This window comes from Erinaceus europaeus, chromosome 13, assembly GCF_950295315.1.
Source record: "Erinaceus europaeus chromosome 13, mEriEur2.1, whole genome shotgun sequence".
Classification (NCBI taxonomy): Eukaryota; Metazoa; Chordata; class Mammalia; order Eulipotyphla; family Erinaceidae; genus Erinaceus; species Erinaceus europaeus.
Window position 1 is genome coordinate 66,898,647 of NC_080174.1, and position 21,788 is coordinate 66,920,434.

The following is a 21,788-nucleotide window of genomic DNA, read 5'->3' on the forward strand; positions in this document are numbered from 1 at the left end:
CTGACAGTACCAGGTGAGGAACTTGCTAGCACTATGAGTACTTACTGATATTCTGTAGGTTTGGGCATTCTCCCTGTACTAGATCACAAAAGTTTTAACTTGTAGGCTGAAATATTGCCCCCTGAAGCAAGTAAGACAGCTGTCACTGAAACCTGGCATTTCTCATGAAGTCTCCTTATGAGTGAAAGTCCTTTTGAGGCAACCATTTTCAGAATAGGGAGATTTCTTCTACATTGAAGACGTGTAGTTGCTCTAGAAAGTAATTTTCTTCCACAGTCAATTTATCTAGAGTTTCCAAAAAATGTTCAGCTGCCTTGACATCAGCCCTTGCAGACTTACACTTACTGGTGCAATTATGTCATGAGTAAGGATTTCTGAATCTTTTAAAGTACCCAGAGCTCAAGCTGTTGAAATAACTCACTTGGATAGTGTACTGCTTTGCCATGTGTGCAACCCACATTTGAACCTAGCTCCCACCACAAAGAAGAAAGCTTCAATGCTGTAGTCTATCTATCTATCTATCTATCTATCTACCTATATCTATCTATCTATCTATCTATCTAAAAATAAATAAATAAATAAATAAATAAGTAGTATACCTAGAGCTAGCAGTAAATTTGACTTTGTAGTTTGGTTCAGTCTTTTCTTTTACACTGAAAACAAGCCTTTTGCTTCAGTTATGTTTGTCATAGTGCTGAGAGGGATACAGTTCTGTGTCTGGTTATCAATCCAAATCACTAGAAGTTTTTCTATATCTGATATAAGCACTTCTTGAATTTGTGTTAATCTCACTGCTTTTAGTGAAACAGAACTTCAGATAGCATCTGCCTTTTTGTTCTAATTCTTCAGGGTCTTCAAGACTGTAGCTATGCTAGAAAGAGACACACCTGGCCTGTGAATAATGCCCATCACTGATTTTCCACTTTTGTTGTCCTAAATCACTTTCAATTTCACTTCCAGGTAACTTACTGCTGCAACATTAGCAGTGGACTTTGGTATGCTTAGAGGCCATAATGAAAAAACAACATTTGATTAAATTAGACATGAGGGGAATATGTGAGCTCTCTGCCCGTGTAAAACACTGTGACATTATATCCGCACATATGCAGTTTGTTATTGTCTAAATCATTGTTGTGGGGTGAGGGACTATATTCTCATCTCTGCTTTACACATGAGGAGACTGAAACCCAGACTGGCCAGGTGTCTTTCCCATGGCACGCTGACAGCAGTGGTGGAGAAGATGCACTGATCTGTCTGATTCAGGGTCTCATTTGTTGAGAGTTCTGTGTGGCTACACCAATATTTTGACCCAAGATCTTTCTTAAAAGAAACATCAGGGGGTCAGGCGGTGGCGCAGTGGGTTAAGCGCATGTGGCGCAAAGTGCAGGGGCAGGCGTAAGGATCGCGGTTCAAGCCCCTGGCTCCCCACCTGCAGGGGAGTCGCTTCACAGGCGGTGAAGCAGGTCTGCAGGTGTCTATCTTTCTCTCCCCCTCTCTGTCTTCCCTCCTCTCTCCATTTCTCTCTGTCCTATCCAACAACGAACAACATCAACAATGGCAATAATAATAACCGCAACGAGGCTACAACAACAAGGACAACAAAAGGGGAAAAAAATGGCCTCCAGGAGCGGTGGATTTATGGTGCAGGCACCGAGCCCAGCAATAACCCTGGAGGAAAAAAAAAAAAAAAAAAAGAAACATCAGTGACTGGGGAAATAACTCTACTGGTAGAGCTTCAGATTTTTCTGCCTGAGATTTCCAGTTCTATCCCTCAGACACTCTCTCATAGGTAATACATAGTATTAATGTCAAAAAATAGAAAATAAAATAAAAGGGAAGGAAAGAGGAGTTGGGTGATGGTGCACCTGGTTAAGTGCACACATTATAGTGCACGAGGACCTGGGGTCAAGCCCCTGCTCCCCACTTATAGGGAGAAAAGTTTCACAAACTATTAAGCAGAGCTGCAGGTGTCTGTCTCTCTCCCTTTCTGTCTCCCTCTCTCCTCTAAATTTCTCTCTGTCTTGTCAAATAAAATAAAGTTAATAAAATAAAATAAATTATTTTTTAAATTTTGTATAAAAAAGGAAAGAAAGAAAATAAGACAACAGTGACCTGGGAGATGATGCAGTGGATAAGGCCTTGGACTCTCAAGTATATGGTCCTGAGTTCTGACATAGGATGTGACACTGGTTTTTTTCTCTTTCTGTCCCCCCCCCCATAGCCCGTAATAGACAATAAAAAGAATCTTGAAAGAAAAGAAGAGACATCAGACTCAAAATGGAACCACTTGTATTAAACCCACATCACTAAAACTAGACTTAATATCTAACCTAAGTGCAGTTTCAAACTTCCTCAGAATCATAATCTTAACCAGTTAGTCTGGAATTTTCTGGTCAGTACCAGTGAGGTCATCTGTCACATAACCCCCTTCCAATCTCCATAGGAAAGCAACCTAAGCCAGAAATAATCCTTTCTTTCTTTTGTTCTCTTTTTTTCCATTTATGAATTACTTGCCTGCCTTTTAAAATGTTTTCCTTTGTTTACCTATTTTTTTAATAGTATTCTGCAGATTGAACTCAAGTTCCCACCCATGTACCATTGAGTTCCCTCCCTGGCCTTTTTTTTTTTGCTGCCAGGGTTATGGCTGGGGCTCCATGCCTGCACTATGAACCCACTGCTCCTAGAGGCCATATTTCCCATTTTGTTGCCCCTGATGTTATTATTGTTGCTTTTAGATAGGACAGAGAGAAGTCGAGAGAGGGGAAGACAGAGAGGGGAAAGAAAGATAGGCACCTGCAGACCTGCTTCACCACTTGTGAGGCAACCCCCCTGTAGGCGGGGAGAGGGGGCTCTGGGACTGGTATGTGGGTCCTTGCACTTCATGCCATGTGCATTTAACCCGATGTGTTACTGCCCACCCCCCTCCCTTTTCTAACTTTTTCTTCCTTTCTTTCTTCCCTTTTCTTTCTTCTTTCTTTTCTTTTCTTCTTTTTTTTTTTTTTTTTAGAGTGAGAGATAGACAGGAGATAGACAGGAGGTGGTGTGCAATAGAGCTCTGGACTTAGAAGAACAAGGTCAATCCCTACTGGCACCTTATATGTGAGAGTGTTGCTCTGGCATCTCTGTCTCTCATGAAACAAAATAAATCTTTTAAAAAATGTAAAAGTAATGAGAGTCAGGGAAAGATACTGAGAGACAGTGAGAGAGCAAAGCACCACCCTCCGTGGTGTGCTCTTTGCTGCTCCTATGAGGTTCTCAGATGGAACTCAAAGAGCCTCATGCATGTGAGGTAGTCACTGTAATGTTGAGTAAATTCCAGGTCTGAACTCTGCCCTTTTAATGATTATGGTGTTCCTTTCATTTCTTGGATGAAATACTGCCCAATTAGTGAATCATCCTCTTTTTTTTTTCTTTTTAATTCTTCTGACAAGAACACTGCTCAGAGCTGTTTTATTATAGTGCCAAATATATAGTGATTTATATATTTGCTTCCAAGGTTATTGCTGGGGCTTGGTGCCAGCACTATGAGTCCAGAATCTGCTGCTCCTGGAGGCCATTTTTTCCATTTTACTGGATAAGACAGAGAGAAATTGAGAGGGGGGAAGATAGAGATGGAGAGGGAGATATGTGGAAAACTGGGAAGTGTTATGCATGTACAAACTATTGTATTTACTGTCAAATGTAAAACATTAATTCCCCAATAAAGAAAATTTAAAAAGAAAGATAGCGAGGGAGAGGGGGGTAGGGAGAGAGAAAGACACCTGCAGACCTGCTTCACCACTTGAAAAGCGACCCCCCTACAGGTGGGGAGCTGGGGCTCAAACAGGGATCCTTGTGCGGGTCCTTGGACTTCCTTCTATGTGTGCTTAACCCAGTGCACCACCGTCATACCCCAAATATAGTAAATTTTTTAAATAAAGCCAATTAGATATCAAATTTTACCTAGTCGGACTGATGATATTGATGATTTAAGGTTTATTCATTCATTAATGAGAAAGGAGAGAGAGTCAGAGCACTCTGGCACAGGCAGTTCTGGGGTTTGAACTCAGGACTTCATACTTGAGAGTTTAACACTTTATCCACCGCACTACCTCCCAGGCCACTGGATTATTTTTTTTTATAAGAAAGAAGCATTAGAGTAGCTACTTCTTTTTTTTTTAATTATTTATTTCCTTTTGTTGCCCTTGTTGCTTTATTTTTGTAGTTATTATTGATGTTGTTGCTGTTGGATAGGACAGAGAGAAATGGAGAGAGAGGGAAGACAGAGAGGGGGAGAGAAAGACAGACACCTGCAGACCTGCTTCACCGCCTGTGAAGTGACTCCCCTGCAGGTGGGGAGCCGGGGCTCGAACTGGGATCCTTATGCTGGTCCTTGTGCTTTGTGCCACCTGTACTTAATCCACTGCGCTACTGCCCAACTCCCAGATTTTTCTTATTTTGTACAACAGCTACTAATACACCTGCTACACCCATTGTAGCCCCCACCAGTCTATGCCTGCCTAAATCAAATACTTTCTCTATGGAGGCATCTCTGAGTGTGGCTATATTGGCAAGATCTCTGGAGAAAAATCATCTCCTCCCCTATAAGACTTGATGTGGTGGAGTGGGGGAGATAATGCACCTGATAAGGTGCCTACCTTACCATGCCTGAGGCCCTGGGTTCTAACAAAAGCTATCACATCATGATGGCACTATATGGGAGCATTATGGATGGCACCAGAGGACCTCTGTGGATGGTGGAGCAGTGTTACGATGTCTCTCATCTCTCTCTCCTCCCCTCTCTCTTTATCTCTCCCCCCTCTTTAAAATAGAGAATAGAGGGAGCCGGATGGTGGCGCAGCAGTTTAAGCACACATGGCAGAAAGCGCACATGGCGGAAAGCGCACAGATGGGCATCAGGATCCCAGTTTGAGCCCCCGGCTCCCCACCTGCAGGGGGGAGTTCACAGGCTGTGAAACAGGTCTGCAGGTGTCTATCTTTCTCTCCCCCTCTCTGTCTTCCCCTCCTCTCTCCATTTCTCTCTGTCCTACCCAACAATGACAACATCAGTAACAACAACAATAATAAATACAACAACAATAAAAAGACAACAAGGGCAACAAAAGGGAAAATAAATAAATAAAATTATAAAAAATATTTAAAAAAAGAAGGAAGAGGTGCTTGGGGTCGGGCGGTAGCGCAGCAGGTAAAGTGCTCGTGGCACAAAGCACAAGGACCAGTTAGAATCCCAGTTCAAGCCCCCGGCTCCCCACCTAAAGGGGAGTCACTTCACAGGTGAAGCAGGTCTGTAGGTGTCTTTCTGTCTCTCTTCCTCTATATCTCCCCCTTCTCTCTCAATTTCTCTCTGTCTCTATCCAATAACAAACAAATAAATAAATAAATAAAAAGAAGTAAGAGGTACTTTTTTGGAGACTGTGATCAAGGGACAGATGGAAGTGAAAAGTAGAAAATATAATAACAAACAAACAAAAAGATAAACTATCCTCCTCCCCAGATAACCATTCATGATACTATCAGAAGGGGATTCCCTTGAACTAAAAAACTGTAGTCAGCTTCCCTATCCCCTCATGCTTGCTTGCATTATGGCCAATTCAGAAAAATAAAACATTGTGAAATAAACAGAAAGTAACAGATGACAATCATACAACACTACTATGAGATGAAAATAGAAAACCAGCACCTGAGGAGGTGACTTTGTAATAGAGTACAGGACTTGCCTGCGTGAGATCTGCAGTGCACACATGCCAGAGTGTTGTGATAAGAGTGAAGGGAATGGGGTGGAAAGATGGATGAAACGAAGAAAGGCTTTCAAAAAGTGTAAAATCAGGGAGTCGGGCGGTAGCACAGCGGGTTAAGCGCAGGTGGCCTGACACACAAGGACTGGCCAGCGTAAAGATCCTGGTTTGAGCCCCCACCTCCCCACCTGCAGGGGAGTCGCTTCACAAGTGGTGAAGCAGGTCTGCAGGTGTCTATCTTTCTCTCCCCCTCTCTGTCTTCCTCTCCTCTCCATTTCTCTCTGTCCTATCTAACAACAATGACATCAATAACAACAATAATAATAACTACAACAATAAAACAAGGGCAACAAAAGGGAATAAATAAATTAATTAATTTTTAAAAAGTATAAAATCAAAACATTTGAACCCCTCACCCCAACAGTCATGAAGCAGAAAACTTAGACAACCCATCAGTTTGAGTTAAATGTCCTTTAATGAACACTTGCAGATAAGACAAAACCACTGGAGTCAGAAATCCAAGAATTTGAGCCAAAGCTGAAAGCTGTGAAATGAAATTTTTACTGAACTCAGTAAAGAAGCAGAGATACAGTTATCTTAGAAATAAAGACTGGGGGAGTCGGGCTGTAGCGCAGCGGGTTAAGCGCAGGTGGCGCAAAGCACAAGGACCGGCATAAGGATCCCGGTTCGAACCCAGGCTCCCCACTTGCAGGGGAGTCGCTTCACAGGCGGTGAAGCGGGTCTGCAGGTGTCTGTCTTTCTCTCCTCCTCTCTGTCTTCCCCTCCTCTCTCCATTTCTCTCTGTCCTACGCAACAACAACGACACCAATAACAACAATAATAACTACAACAATAAAACAAGGGCAACAAAAGGTAATAAATAAATATTTTTTAAAAGATAAAACAAACAAAAAGCACCTGATGTGATAAATGCCTAGGCAGAGATGCCCTAGTAAACACTTAATATTGTATAGGATAGGGAGGGGGAGGCTCTGACATGTAGTATTTGTAGGTTTCTATGGAGTAAATAGAAATGACCAATTCCAAGCTACTAAAGACTGAGTTGGACAGTAGCAAACCATTCAATAATAGCAGATACAAAAGCTAGATGTTAACAAAAGAAATAGGATTTATCTTATTACCTTTCCTGTAAATATAGTCTATTTACATGAAATTTATATAATTTCATCATTTAGGGTCGGGGGAGATAACATAATGATTATGTAATAGGCCTTCATGCCTTAGGCTCTGAAGTCCCAGGCTCAGTCCTCTGTACCACCATAAGATAGAGCTGAGCAGTGCTCAAGTAAATAAATTAAGAGAAGAAAACCATCTTTTAAAGCCATACTTAACTGACTCCCACAATTCCTGAAAGTGCAACAATTGGCTCTCATGAACTTGAGGTATGTGTGGCTCCAGCACAGTATTGGCCTGGGTCACTCAGTCCTTAGAGCTCCCAGCACCTTCTGCTTCCTTCAACCTCAGTGCTCCTAGGCACAAGATTCTCTATTTCTCTAGCCTGGGTTTCCATCTAGTGGACAAAAGAGTCATTCCAGGTGATTCTCATACCTGTGTCCAGAGCTCAACACCCAGAAGAGGGTTTGTTAGGTGTGAGGGTTTGTTATCAGGCATGGGGAAAGTTCCTCTTTCTCTCTCTCTCTCTCTCTCTCTCTCTCTCTCTTTCTTCTTCACCACTACAAGCTGACCTTTTCAGACAGAGAGAGACAAAGACAGACGGAGAAAAAGGAAAGACACCACAGCACCAAAGCTTCCTTCAATGCAGTGGGAACCAGGCTTGAACCTGGTTCATGCACATGGCAAAGCAGCACATTATCCAGCTTGGCCATTTTGCTGACCATGGAAAAATGTCTTAAGAAGGGTCTTTATGATTTCACAGTTATCTTCAGACACTAGGCACTTGGTATTTCACCTCTCTGGTGAGCACTGCTTGGAGAGAACCCTGGGTTATAATTTCTAGATCTTCTAAAAATCCTATCCTGCAGCCCTAGAGGTGGCATAGGATATAGAACATTATACCCTCTGGCATAAAGTTTTTAAGTTCAACCCATTGGTATGGCAGAATGATGCTCTGGTTCTTTCTCTTTCTCTCTTTCATTAATAAATAAAATAAATACACCTTTAAGAATATCAGCCTATCTCCCAGATTGGCTAGATCAGTTCTGTAAATTTAGGGAACCCCTCTAATCAGACATCACTAAGAAAATAAGTGGAAAGGCCCTGTTTATTTTAGGGATTATGTTTTCACGCAATTCACAGATCATGGGGAAATCATTGGTGTAGACCATTCCTATGTGTTGGGCACATTTGAGAAAATGGAGCCAAGTAGATACATTTCTGGTACCTAGAATTCCTCCCTCCTATGCTCCATTTGGATTTTCTTCTTCCAGAAGTGATCTTCCCAAAGTACAGGTACATAATTCTCGCAAACCTACTGCTTTCAGCTTCAGCCCAAGTTCCTTAGCCAGACATTCAGGTCCTGCGTTGAGACTCAGTCAATATTGTTTAGCTTAAATCTCCAAAGAAGAGGGGAGTTGGGCGGTAGCGCAACTGGTTAAGCACAGGTGGCGCAAAGCGCAAGGACCTGCGTAAGGATCCCTGTTCGAGCCCGCGGCTCCCCACCTGCAGGGAAATCGCTTCATAAGCCGTGAAGCAGGTCTGCAGGTGTCTATCTTTCTTTCCCCCTCTCTGTCTTCCCCTCTTCTCTCCATTTCTCTCTGTCCTATCCAACAACGACAACAATAATAACTACAACAATAAAACAAGGGCAACAAAAGGGAATAAATAAATAAAATAAATATCTAAAAAAAATTCGGGAGTTGGGCAGTAGCACAGCATGTTAAGAGCACGTGGCGCGAAGCTCAAGGACCCGCTTAATGATCCGGTTCGAGCCCCCAGCTCCCCACCTGTAGAGGTGTCTATCTTTCTCTCCTCCTCTCTCCATTTCTCTCTGTCCTAGCCAACAACTATGACATCAATAACAACAATAATAACTACAACACTACAACAACAAGGGCAACAAAAGGGAATTAATTAATTAATTAATTAATTTAAAAAAAAGAAAAAGAAAATCTCCAAAGAAGAAAGCTGACATTTGAAAAAAATCTGCTCTGGGACAGGCACTTTGTAAGACATTTTTCAAATTCAGTCTTGCTCGGCTTTTCAGTGATACTTCTCAATAAGGACAAGCACTTTATGGATGAGAACACTAAGTATAAACTGGCTCCGTATGATGCGTGATACAGATTACAGGAAGAGAAGTTTTGTATTTAGCCTACTTTTGTGTTTTGCTTTTGTTTTCTGTTTTTAATTGTCACCAGGGTTATTATCACAGAGGCTCGGTGCCTGCAAGATAAATACACCACTCCTGGTAGCCACATTTTCTCTCTTTCTCTCTTCCTTTCTCTTTCTCTCTCTCTTCCTTTCTTTCTTTTTTAAATTCTTTTATTATTATTTATTTTCCGTTTTGTTGCCCTTGTTTTTATTATTGTTGTCGTTATTGTTGTTGATGTCGTCGTTGTTGGATAGGACAGAGAGAAATGGAGAGGGGAGGGGAAGACAGAGAAGGGGAGAGAAAGATAGACACCTGCAGACCTGCTTCACCGCCTGTGAAGCGACTCCCCTGCAGGTGGGGAGCCCAACTGGGATCCTTACACCGGTCCTTGTGCTTCGCGCCACATGCGCTTAACCTGCTGCGCTACCGCCAGACCCCCTCTTTCTTTCTTTTCTTTTTTCTTTCTCTCTCTTTCTTCTCTTTCTCTCTTTCCTTTCTTCCTTCCTCCCTTCCTTCCTTCCTTCCTTCTTTCTTCTTCCTTTCTTTCTTTCCTTTCTTTAAATGGAGAGATTGAAAAGGAAAGGGGAGATAGAAGAGAGAGGGAGAGAGAGAGACCTGCAACACCACCTCACTACTCATGAAGCTTCTTCCCTGCATGTAGGGACTCGGGGCTTGAACCTAGATCCTTGTACATAGAAATGTGTGCTTTCATTTCCCCTCAGATAAGGTACTAGTCAGGGCTGCCCACTATCACCACTACTATTCAACATAGTGTTGGAAGTTCTTGCCATAGCAATCGGGCAGCAGCAAGGAATTAAAGGCATACGGATTGGAAGAGAAGAAGTCAAACTCTCCCTATTTGCAGGTGACATGATAGTTTACATAGAAAAACCTAAGGAATCCAGCAAGAAGCTTTTGGAAATCATCAGGCAATACAGTAAGGTGTCAGGCTACAAAATTAACATTCAAAAGTCAGTGGCATTCCTCTATGCAAACACTAAGTTAGAAGAAGTTGAAATCCAGAAATCAATTCCTTTTACTATAGCAACAAAAACAATAAAATATCTAGGAGTAAACCTAACCAAAGAAGGGAAAGACTTGTATACTGAAAGTTATGAGTCACTACTCAAGGAAATTGAAAAAGACACAAAGAAGTGGAAAGATATTCCATGTTCATGGGTTGGAAGAATTAACATCATCAAAATGAATCTACTACCCAGAACCATATATACATTTAATGCTATTCCCATCAAGATCCCAAGCACATTTGTTAGGAGAATAGAACAAATGCTACAAATGTTTACCTGGAACCAGAAAAGACCTAGAATTGCCAAAAGAATCTTGAGAAGAAAGAACAGAACTCGAGGCATTCCCAGATCTCAAATTATATCATAGGGCCATTGGCATCAAAACTGCTTGGTACTAGAACATGAATAGACACACTGACCAGTGGAATAGAATAGAGAGCCCAGAAGTAAGCTCCCACACCTATGGACATCTAATCTTTGACAATGGGGCCCAGACTACTAAATGGGGAAAGCAGAGTCTCTTCAACAAATGGTGTTGGAAAAAATGGGTTGAAACATGCAGAAGAATGAAACTGAACCATTATATTTTACCAAATACAAAAGTAAATTCCAGGTGGATCAAGGACTTGGGTGTTAGACCACAAACCATCAGATACTTAGAGGAAAATATTGGCAAAACTCTATCCTGCATAAATTCAAAGACATCTTCAATGAAACAAATCCAATTACAAAGAAAACTAAGGCAAGCATAAACCTATGGGACTACATCAAATTTAAAAGCTTCTTCATAGCAAAAGAAACCACTACCCAAACCAAAAGACCCCTCACAGAATGGGAGAAGATCTTTACATGCCATACATTAGACAAGAGGCTAGTAACCAGAATATATAATATATATAACATATATTATATATATAGAATATATATAGTAACCAGAATATAAGAGCTTGCCAAACTTAACAACAAGAAAACAAATAAGCCCATCCAAAAATGGGGAAAGGGCATGAACAGAATATTCACCACAGAAGAGATCCAAAAGGCCAAGAAACACAAGGAAAAATGCTCCAAGTCTCTGATTATCAGAGAAATGCAAATAAAGACAACAATGAGATACCACTTCACTCCTGTGAGATTGTCATACATCAGAAAAGGTAACAGCAGCTAATGCTGGAAAGGTTGTGGAGTCAAAGGGACCCTCCTGCACTGCTGGTGGGAATGTCAATTGGTCCAGCCTCTGTGGAGCACAGTCTGGAGAATTCTCAGAAGGCTAGAAATGGACCTCCCCTATGATCCTGCAATTCCTCTCCTGGTGATATACTGTAAGGAACCCAACACACCCATCCAAAAAGATTGTGTACACATATGTTCTTAGCAGCACAATTTGTAATAGCCAAAATCTGGAAGCAACCCAGGTGTCCAACAACAGATGAGTGGCTGAGCAAGTTGTGGTATATGTACTCATTGGAATACTACTCAGCTATTAAAAACGGTGACTTAACCATTTTAGCCCATCTTGAATGGACTTTGAGAAATTCATGTTAAGTGAAATAAGTCAGAAACAGAAGGATGAATATGGGATGATCTCACTCTCAGGCAGAAGTTGAAAAACAAGATCAGAAGAGAAAACACAAGTAGAACCTCAACTGGAATTGGCATATTGCACCAAAGTAAAAGACTCTGGGATGGGTGGGTGGGGAGAATACAGATCCAAGAAGGATGACAGAGGTCCTAGTGGGGGTTGTAATGTTACATGGAAAACTGAGAAATGTTATGCATATACAACTATTGTATTTACTGTCAAATGTAAAACATTAATTCCCCAATAAAGACATTTAAAAAAAGAAAAGAAAAATTCATGTTAAGTAAAATAAGTCAGAAACAGAAGGATGAATATGGGATGATCTCACTCTTAGGCAAAAGTTGAAAAACAAGATCAGAAGAGAAAACACAAGTAGAACCTAAACTGGAGTTGGTGTACTCTGGGATGGGTGGATGCAGGGAAGAGTACAGGTCCAAAAAGGATGACAGAAGACCTAGTGGGGGTTGTATTGTTATATGGAAAACTGGGAAATGTTATACACGTACAAACTATTGTACTTACTGTCGAATGTAAAACATTAATTCCCCAATAAATAAATTAAAAAATAAAATAAAATAAAAAAGAACAGAAACCAAAAAAACAAAAAAGAAAGAAAGGAAGTAATGTGTGCTTTTACAGGTGCAGCACCACCAGCCATCTCTGTTTTTTTGAAAGCTGATTTTGTCTCTCAAGGCCTGATTACTCCCCCAAGTCGTCTCCAGAGTAAGGTACAAAGTCTCTAGTATTCCTGTCTCACTATATTCCTTGGGATTTTAAGCAAAGGACATTATTTGTAGGAGTATAAAATGGTACTCAATAAATAAATTTATTAATTAAATGAGTAGTAAAGTTTTTTGAGAATTTCTCAAAAAGTTAGTGAACTGTCATATGAACTAGAAATTCCATTAAAGGTAAATACCCAGGATCACATATATACATATATGAATATTTTGTTTGAATATATATATTCGAACAAAAATTTGTACATGAATGTTGATACTGTTGTTACTAGTAGTAGCCATCATGGGAGATAGCACAAGTACTGGACTCTCAAGCATTAGAGCCCAAGTTCAGTCCCCAGAATTACATGCACCAGAGTGATACTGTGGTTCATCTCCCCCACCCCAGCACCACCACAATAAGTAAATAAAGAAATATAAAAAGTGGTGGTGGGTAGATAGCATAATGGTTATGCAAAGAGACTCTCATGCCTGAGGCTCCAAAGTCCTAGGTTCAATCCACCGCACCACCATAAGGCTTGGCTGAATATAGTAAGACATAAAGCAGAACAAAAGGTTTAATAAACAGGAATCATAAAGTAGAAATAAGGCAGATGGGGATAGGGATTTTAGGGTGGATAGAAGCTAGGAAGTCTATTTAAGGTATGTTCCTAGGGGCCCATGATTGTGGTATGGTATTTTTGCTGGAGGCAGTAGCTAACCTGCAAGTGTACTAAAAATACTGCCTGGGGAGATGGTGTCAGAGTTGAGAATAGGACTACAAAATTGGATCAGGGCAGAGAATAGCTCCCAAACTTAAAGAAAATATGTAACTACATTTAACTATTTACCACGTCAATCTGACCTGGGCCCATATCTATTCATATGTAGCACAGGAGCCTGCAAAACCTCCAAGTTCTGTTAGCCTAAGCTCACGGTCCATCATCACAACTGGGAACGTTCTGTGCTGCATTCACTTAAGGACCAGTCTTCCTCAAGTGGCAGAGCAGGATAACCCAACCTCACTTCAAAAAGTGGAGCAGTCCTTACCATTTCTACTTCATAGTCAGGGTATGATCCTGAAGAAGCCAACAAGAGAGCTTATCTGATGTTCCTGATGGAAATGACCAGTGATGGTGGAGAGAGGGATCTACTAGAGGTCTAGGCCCATTGGATCTATTAGGGAATCTTAGGACTCCCTGACTAGGGCCCCAGGTGATGGGGTGAGTGCTCAGAGATTTTATTGGGATTTCAGTGTGTAGACACAACTGATTGATGCTATACACAAAACTGAACTCAGTCTCCAGCCCCCTTTCCCTTCCCAGGGGTCAGCTGACTTAGTCCCAAACCTCTGATTCCAAGGCTGGTCTGGAATCCTATCTTTTCTGGTCTGGTCAACTCCTATCCTGAGTTGTCTCAAACTATCTAGGGACCCACATTAATAACCTCATTAGCATAGACTTTCAGGGACCACCATGAATAACAAAGAAGGTCTTTTTTGCTCTGGGGAATTCAAAAGATTTAGATGCTACTTCCTAGGGACTAGCGGTCAGGGCCTTTATTATACAGCAGATCAACAGCAAGGCGCAGCTTGAGAATGTCAGAGAAAAAGAGGATCCTAAAAGCTTCCAGAGAATAACCGGTCACACACAAAAGTCTGTAGATGAAATGATATCATTATACTTTTTTAAAAAATATATTTTATTTACTTATTGAGGAGAAAGAGAACCAGACATCACTCTGGTACATGCATTACTGGGGATCAAATTCAGGTGCTCATGCTTGACAATGACATGTCTACCCACTACATCACCTCCTGGGCCACACAGTATCAGTATTCTTAACAGTAACACTATTTGTTAAGATGCAGGAAAGCCATACCTTTAAAATTCTGAAAGAATTGTTTGTAATGTACTATCCTGTGCCCATACTATCAACCAAAGGTGAAAACATAATAAAGACAATTTCAGAACTGGTGTCTTAATTTTTTTTTTTTTTTTTTACTTCCTAAGTACCCTTTCTCGGGTTCACTCCACTAATGTGAGGAAGTAAATCCAGAGAGAAAGAGCAAGGAGCTCCTTAAGCAGGGGAGCAAACAAAGGACAGAAGCAACAACAACAAAAAAAAATTCTGAAGATAATGATCAAGGGAAGTTTCAGAACCACAAGTATGAAGCAGGCCTAGAGAACAATAACTTCAGATTAGAACAGGAAGACGAAAGACCCCAAGAGGAATGTTTCCAGGAAAAAAAACAACAAAAACCTGATAGAATGATTATCTTGTTGAGGGCAGAAAAGACATATTTTGACCACTGAAGTAATCTTTGAGCTTTGGTGGGAATTAAATTCTGGTTAGAATATGATTGGATCAAAGTGGTAGCACAGCAGGTTAAGTGCACATGGCACAAAAGTGCAAGAACCTGGGCAAGAATCCCAGTTCGAGCCCCTGGCGCCCCATCTTTAGGGCGGTCGCTTCACAGGCGGTGAAGCAGGTCTGCAGGTGTCTATCTTTCTCTCCCCCTCTCTGTCTTCCCCTCCTCTCTCCATTTCTCTCTGTCCTATCCAACAACAACAGCGATAACAACAACAACAAGGGCAATAAATAATGCAACAAAAATGGGGGAAAAAGGGCCTCCAGGAGCAGTGGATTCATAGTGCAGGCACCAAGCCCCAGCGATAACCCTGAACACACACAGACACACACACACACAAAAAAAAAAAAAAAAAAAAAAGGAAAGAAATGAAGAATAGGACTGGATCCATAATACATAAGTAGAAATCTAAGCAAAAGAAAAAAATCATTTTTTACAGAGATAATGTATCTGAAAAATATACAATAAAAGAGACAGAGCACCTTATAAACATATAGTTAAATAATGTAATAATAAATATTTATTTTTAGCCAATTTTCCATTCCTTTTACTTCAGATAGAAAGACAGAGGAGAGCACAGCATTACTCTACCATCAGTGGAGATTCCTCTCCACTGGTGTTGTGGTGTTCCCATGTAGTATCAGTGCTCAAACCCAGGGCTTTACACATAGCAAGGAATGTGCACTTTCTCTGATGAGCTGTTTCCTGGGCCTAGATATTTATTTATATATTGAACTATAATTCTATTGGGAAATAGATAAGAGCCAGTATGTTAAAATCAGAAGGGAAATGTAAGAGTTACATGTCCTACTATTGAAAATTGTCAATAGAAAACTTCAAACCAGGAGGAAAAAAATAGATTACTTGCATTAGTCAAAACTGTAGGTAAATATTTGGGACTAGAGTTAGATGCACACATTACAGTGCACAAGGACTCAAGTTCAAGCCTCTGGTCCCCACCTGCAGGGGAAAAGTTTCACAGATAGTGAAGCAGTGCTGCAGATATCTCTTTGTCTCTCTCCCTTTCTCTCACCCCCCCCCAATTGCTCTCTCTTTCTATCCAATAATAATAAAAAATTTAATTTAAATATTTGGGACCAAAAAATTAGCTAAGAGGTTATTGGGGAAATGGTTCAGGGGTAAAGCAGAGCACTTGCATGCATGAAGTCAAGTTTGATCACCATATACGGCAGAGTGATGTTCTGTCTCTCTTCCTGTCATTAAATAAAATAAATCTTTTAGAAAATAATTACAAGTAGTCAAAGATTAATTACCTGGTAGAACATATGTTTTACTGTGCACAAGGCCTTAGGTTTGAGTCTTAGCACCACATGGGAGCACATAGACAGCAAGGGAGGAGTTCCATGCACTGTGGAGGAGTGCGATGTGGTGTCTCTCCTTACCTCTTTCCTCTCAAAAGGGAAGAAGAGGGGGAATACTTTACCATGCTCGAGGACCCAGGTTCAACCCCCAGCACCCACCTGCAGGGGGGAAGCTTCACAAACAGGGAAGCAGTGCTGTAGGTGTCTATTTCTTTCTGTCTCTATCAGAAAAAGAAAAACTGGCCACCAGAAGCAGTGGAGTCATTGTGCAGGCACAAAGCCCCAGCAGTAACTTTGGTGGAAATAGAAATAAATAAAAATTGAAGAGGGGAAAAATGGCCACCGGAAACAGTTGTGTCACTCAGGCACTAAACCCCAGCTATCACCCTAGTAAGAAGTAGTGGAAGAGTGCACACATTGACATGTGCGAAGACCGTGATTGGAGCCCCATATCCCCACTTGCAGCGGGAAGCTTCACAAGTGATGAAGCAGGTCTGTAGGTGTCTGTCCTTATCTCTCCCTCTCAATCTCTCCTTCACTTGTCCATTTCTCTCTGTCCTATCAAGTAAAATTGAAAGAAAAAGGGAAAAATGGCCTCTGGGATGGATGGGTTCAAAATGCTGGCACTGAGACCCAGAGATTACCCTGGTGGCAATGATAGATATAGAGATAGATAGATAGGTAGCTACATACATGCATACATACATACATACATACATACATACATAAATACCCTTGCAGCTTAGGAGGTAGCACAGTAGGTGCAGTGTCCAAATTGCAAACATGAGGTACCAAGTTCAATCACCTCTGTTGCCTGTGTCAGAGTAGTACTCTGGTTTGCTCTCTTCTTCTTTATCTGTCTCATAAACAAATAAATACCTTTAAAAAAAAAAGTAAAGTAATTGCCTTTGAGGGATGGGAATCAGGGCAGGTGAGGGAAGAGTAAAAGATTTGTCTTTATTTTTTTAAAAACATGTCATACCTTTAGTTGATATTTTTAAATTCTGTATATATCTCGCACTGGTTTAAAGTATGTTTTAAGATAAATAAGGGGAAGAGCATATTGCAGGAAAATTGAGTGTCCCTGGGGTAGCATTTGTTACCTTGGTGAATTCATCACCATCCTGGAAACAGACATCACTTCAGAAACTAGAGTTGTTAGCCCTAAATGTGGCAGCCTCTCTATGGAGCAGATACACATTAACCAGACTCATGAGACTGATATTTCAAATCAGATGCCAATTCATTAATTTATAAGGGGAAGCAGGGCTCTGAAGCAGACTGGATTGTCTTGTTTGCTGATGTGTGCGTGCTCTCCCAGCAGGCAGATCTGTATAGGGAACAAAGTGCTTGCTTGGAGATCTATGGGGGAGTGGGAGATGCGTTGGGGGTGGGGGGCTGAACCAAATGTTTTCAAAGAAAGACTTCTCTGTCTCTCTTGTTCCTGAACTAGCACCTTCATCTACAAACACAGATGGACATTGGCAGTTGCTCTGATAATTCCCCCGATCTACTTCATTAGTTACCCAGATCCCTCCTAACTGGCAACTTCTTTCTTTACTGCATGAATACATTAGTTCAGTTTATAGTCTAGATTTGGTCTGGCAGTTATTCCACCTCAGCCAGATAGGTAGGCACATCTCTGCTTTTAAAGCTGCAGAGGTGTGTGTCTGGTTAAAAGGGCAACATGTTTACAGAGAACTCACGATATTCCAGGCTTGGCTCTAGGCACTGGCATTATGGTAGTGTCTTTCTCTCCCCCTCTCCGTCTTCCCCTCTTCTCTCCATTTCTCTCTGTCCTATCCAACAACGACGACATCAATAACAACAACAATAATAACTACAACAATAAAACAACAAGGGCAACAAAAGGGAATAAATAAATAAATAAATGTTTTTTTAAAAGACAGGCATTTGTCCTTGACTTCATTAAACTTAGAGTCTAGTGAGGAAGACAGACATTAACACATATTTTACAATAGAGAGAGGGGTAAAAGAGAGAGAGAAAGAGAGAAAGCTAGGAACTTGAGTATAAGTGATTTCACCACTCCAGGACTTCAGGGCAGGTTTTTCCTTCAGGATAAGAGAACAAAGGAGAGACACCACAAATAAGAGCTTGCTCCATTTCCATATTTCCTCCCATGTTATGTTAGGGCTGAACCTGGGCCACATGCATGATAATTCAGGTCCCCTGCCCAGTGAGCTCTCTCTCCAACCTTTTTTTTAGACAAATCTTTATTTTTTTATATTTATTTATTTTCCCTTTTGTTGCCCTTGTTGTTTTATTGATGTAGTTATTATTGTTGCTGCTATTGATGTCGTCGTTGTTGGATAGGACAGAGAGAAATGGAAAGAGGAGGGGAAGACAGAGAAGAGGAGAGAAAGATAGACACCTGCAGAACTGCTTCACCTCTTATGAAGCGACTCCCCTGCAGGTAGAGAGCCCTCTCTCTTCAACTCTTAACAATTTTTTAAAAAATATTTATCACGGGGAGTCGGGTGGTAGCACAGCAGGTTAAGCGCAGGTGGCACAAAGCGCAAGGACCCGCCTAAGAATCCTGGTTCGAGCCTCCGGCTCCCCACCTGCAGGGGCATCACTTCAAAAACGGTGAAGCAGGTCTGCAGGTGTCTATCTTTCTCTCCCCCTCTCTGTCTTCCCCTCCTCTCTCCATTTCTCTCTGTCCTATCCAACAACGACATCAATAACAACAACAATAATGACTACAACAATAAAACAACAAGGGCAGCAAAAGGAAAATGAATAAATAAATAAATATTAATATATATATATATATTTATCAGGGACCAGGTGGTGGCACACCTGATTGAGTGCACAAGTTATAGTGCTCAAGAACCCAGGTTCGAGCCTCTGGTCCCCACCTGCAGGGGGAAAGCTTTGCAAGTAGTGAAGCAGTGCTGCAGGTGTCTCTCTTCCTCCCCCTCTCTATCACCCCCTTCTCTCTCGATTTCTGACTGCCTCTATCCAGTAAATAAATAAATATAATGCAAAAAAATTTTTAATATTTATCTATTGATGACAGAGAGGAGAATTAGAGCACTCTGGTACATGTAGTGCAGAGGATTGAACTAGTGACCTCATACTTGCCAGTCTGGTGCTCCAACCACTGTGCCACCTCCCAGGCTGCTTAACAAGCTTTATTTCACATTATAATTATTTCTATTGTTACCAGGGTTATCCATGGGGTTTGGTACCTGCACAATTAATCCACCGCTCCTGGAAGCAGTTCTCCCTATCCTTTTTTTCTTTCTAATTTTCTTTTTTTCTTTCTGATAGAGACAAAACTTAAGAGGAAAAGAAGGAGAGAGAGATAGCTGAAGCAGTGCTTCACCACTTATGAAGCTTCCCCCCAGCTGGTGGAGGCCCAGGGGCTTAAACCTGGGTCCCGGTACATAGTAATATGTGCACTCTGCCAAGCGTGCCACCGACTAACCCCACAGGCTTATTTTATTTTGTTTTGTTTTTATCTATCAGAGCATTGCTTATTTCTAGTTTATGGTGGTGCTGAGAACTGACCCTGTGACTCTGAAGCCTCAGGCACGAAGGTCTTTTTGCTAACTACTATGCTGTCTCCCTTGGCTTTATTATTATTATTATTATTATTATTATTATTATTATTATTATTATATAGAAACAGAACTTAAAAGAGGATGGGGAGGGGGCCAGGTGGTAGCTCAGTGGGTTAAGTGCATATAGCGCAAAGCACAAGGACTGGTGTAAGGACCCCAGTTCCAGCCCCAGGCTCCCCACCTGCAGGTGGGTCACTTCACAAGCGGTGAAGCAGGTCTGTAGGTATCTTTCTCTCCCCCTCTCTGTCTTCCCCTCCTCTCTCCATTTCTTTCTGTCCTATCCAGCAACAACAGCAGCAGTAACAACAATAAGAAAATGACAGCAACAACAAGGGCAACAAAATGGAAAAATGGCCTCCAGGAGCATTAGATTAGAAATGCAGGCACCAAGCCCCAGCAATAACCCTGCAGGCAAAAAAAAAAAAAAAAAAAAAAGTGGGTGGGGAGATAAAGAGGGAAAAAGACAGAGAGATACCTGCATCCCTGCTTCACCACTTGTGAAACTTTCCCCCTGCAGGTAGGGACTGGGAGTTTGAACCTGAGTCCTTGCACACTGTAATGTGTGTGCTTAACCAGGTGTGCCACCACCTGGCCCCTCCCCTTGGCTCTTTAACAAACATTTTAAAGAAAAACATGCAGTGTCCCAGGAGGTGGCACAGTTGGACCAGCAAGCATGACGTCCTGAATTCATTCAGTCCACAGTATCATATGTACCAGAGTGAATGCTCTGGTTTCCTGACTTTCTTTTTCCCTTTCTCTCTCAAAAATAACTATTTTTAAAATAAATAAACCAAAGCATATAAAGTATCTCAGAGGACAGTTTAATTCTAAGTTTGTAAGGTGGTCTTACCTCCCAGTTGCTCTCATATGTCACTTACTACAATGAACCGTGGGAAAAATTATTGAGGAAGTACTCTCAGCTTGATAAAGACCGATTTTCTAAGTATCGATTCCCAGTCTCTTGTGCACTTTATATCACAAATCGACCAGTACTTTTTTTTTTTTTTCTGTTTAAATTTGTCTAGGGATGGTTTCTGTCGCTTGTAACCAAGAACCCTAACTGGCACAACTATGTTAGGTATCTGTAGAGGAAAGAGAAAACCACCAAAAGGTAGTTTCAATCCCTCTGCTTTGGTACTGCAATCAAACCTGGGATCTTTCTGATCTGTGCACAAAGCAAGTCAAATAGACCATCTCAGTCAAATTGAGCTGGTTGAGTTACTGAGTGAGTTCACAGATCTACCAAAGCTGTTCCTGATAGTGAAGTTACAAAGCCAGTAAGAGTGGTGTGGGAGGTGGCACAGTGGATAAATCATTGGACCCTCATGCATGAGGCCCTGAGTTCAATCCCTGGCAGCACATGTACCAGAGTGATGTCTGGTTCTTTCTCTCTCTTATCCTATCTTTCTCATTAGTAAACATGAACCCCTGTGGGAGTCGGGCTGTAGCACAGCGGGTTAAGCGCAGGTGGCGCAAAGCACAAGGAACGGCATAAGGATCCCGGTTCGAACCCCGGCTCCCCACCTGCAGGGGAGTCGCTTCACAGGTGGTGAGCAGGTCTGCAGGTGTCTGTCTTTCTCTCCTCCTCTCTGTCTTCCCCTCCTCTCTCTATTTCTCTCTGTCCTATCCAACAACGATAACAACAATAATAACTACAACAATAAAAAAAAAAAAAAAACAAGGGCAACAAAAGGGAATAAATAAATAAAATAAATATTTTAAAAAAAAACATGAACCCCTGTGTTCATAGCTGCAATGACAGGTAATAAAATAAAGAAGTTATGGAAACGTGGTCCAGGAGGTGGTGCTGTAGATAAGGCTTTAGACTCTCAAGCATGAGGTTCCGAGTTCAATTCCTGGAAGCACAGGTACCAGAGTGATATCTGGTTCTTTCTTTCTCTCTCCTATCATTTCTCATGAATAAATAAAATATTTATTTAAAAAACAAAAAGAAGGAGTTGTGGGAGCAGCCTGGGAGGTGCTGGCTGGAAAGTTAGACTTAAAGCATGAGGATTTGTGGAGTCAGTGGGTAGAACATCCAGTAGATCACATTACCATACATGTAGGAAACGCTTCACTAGTGGTGGAACAGTGCTGCAGTGTCTCTTCTCATCTCTCTCTCTCTTCCTCCCCCTTCCTTCCCCTTCTATCTCT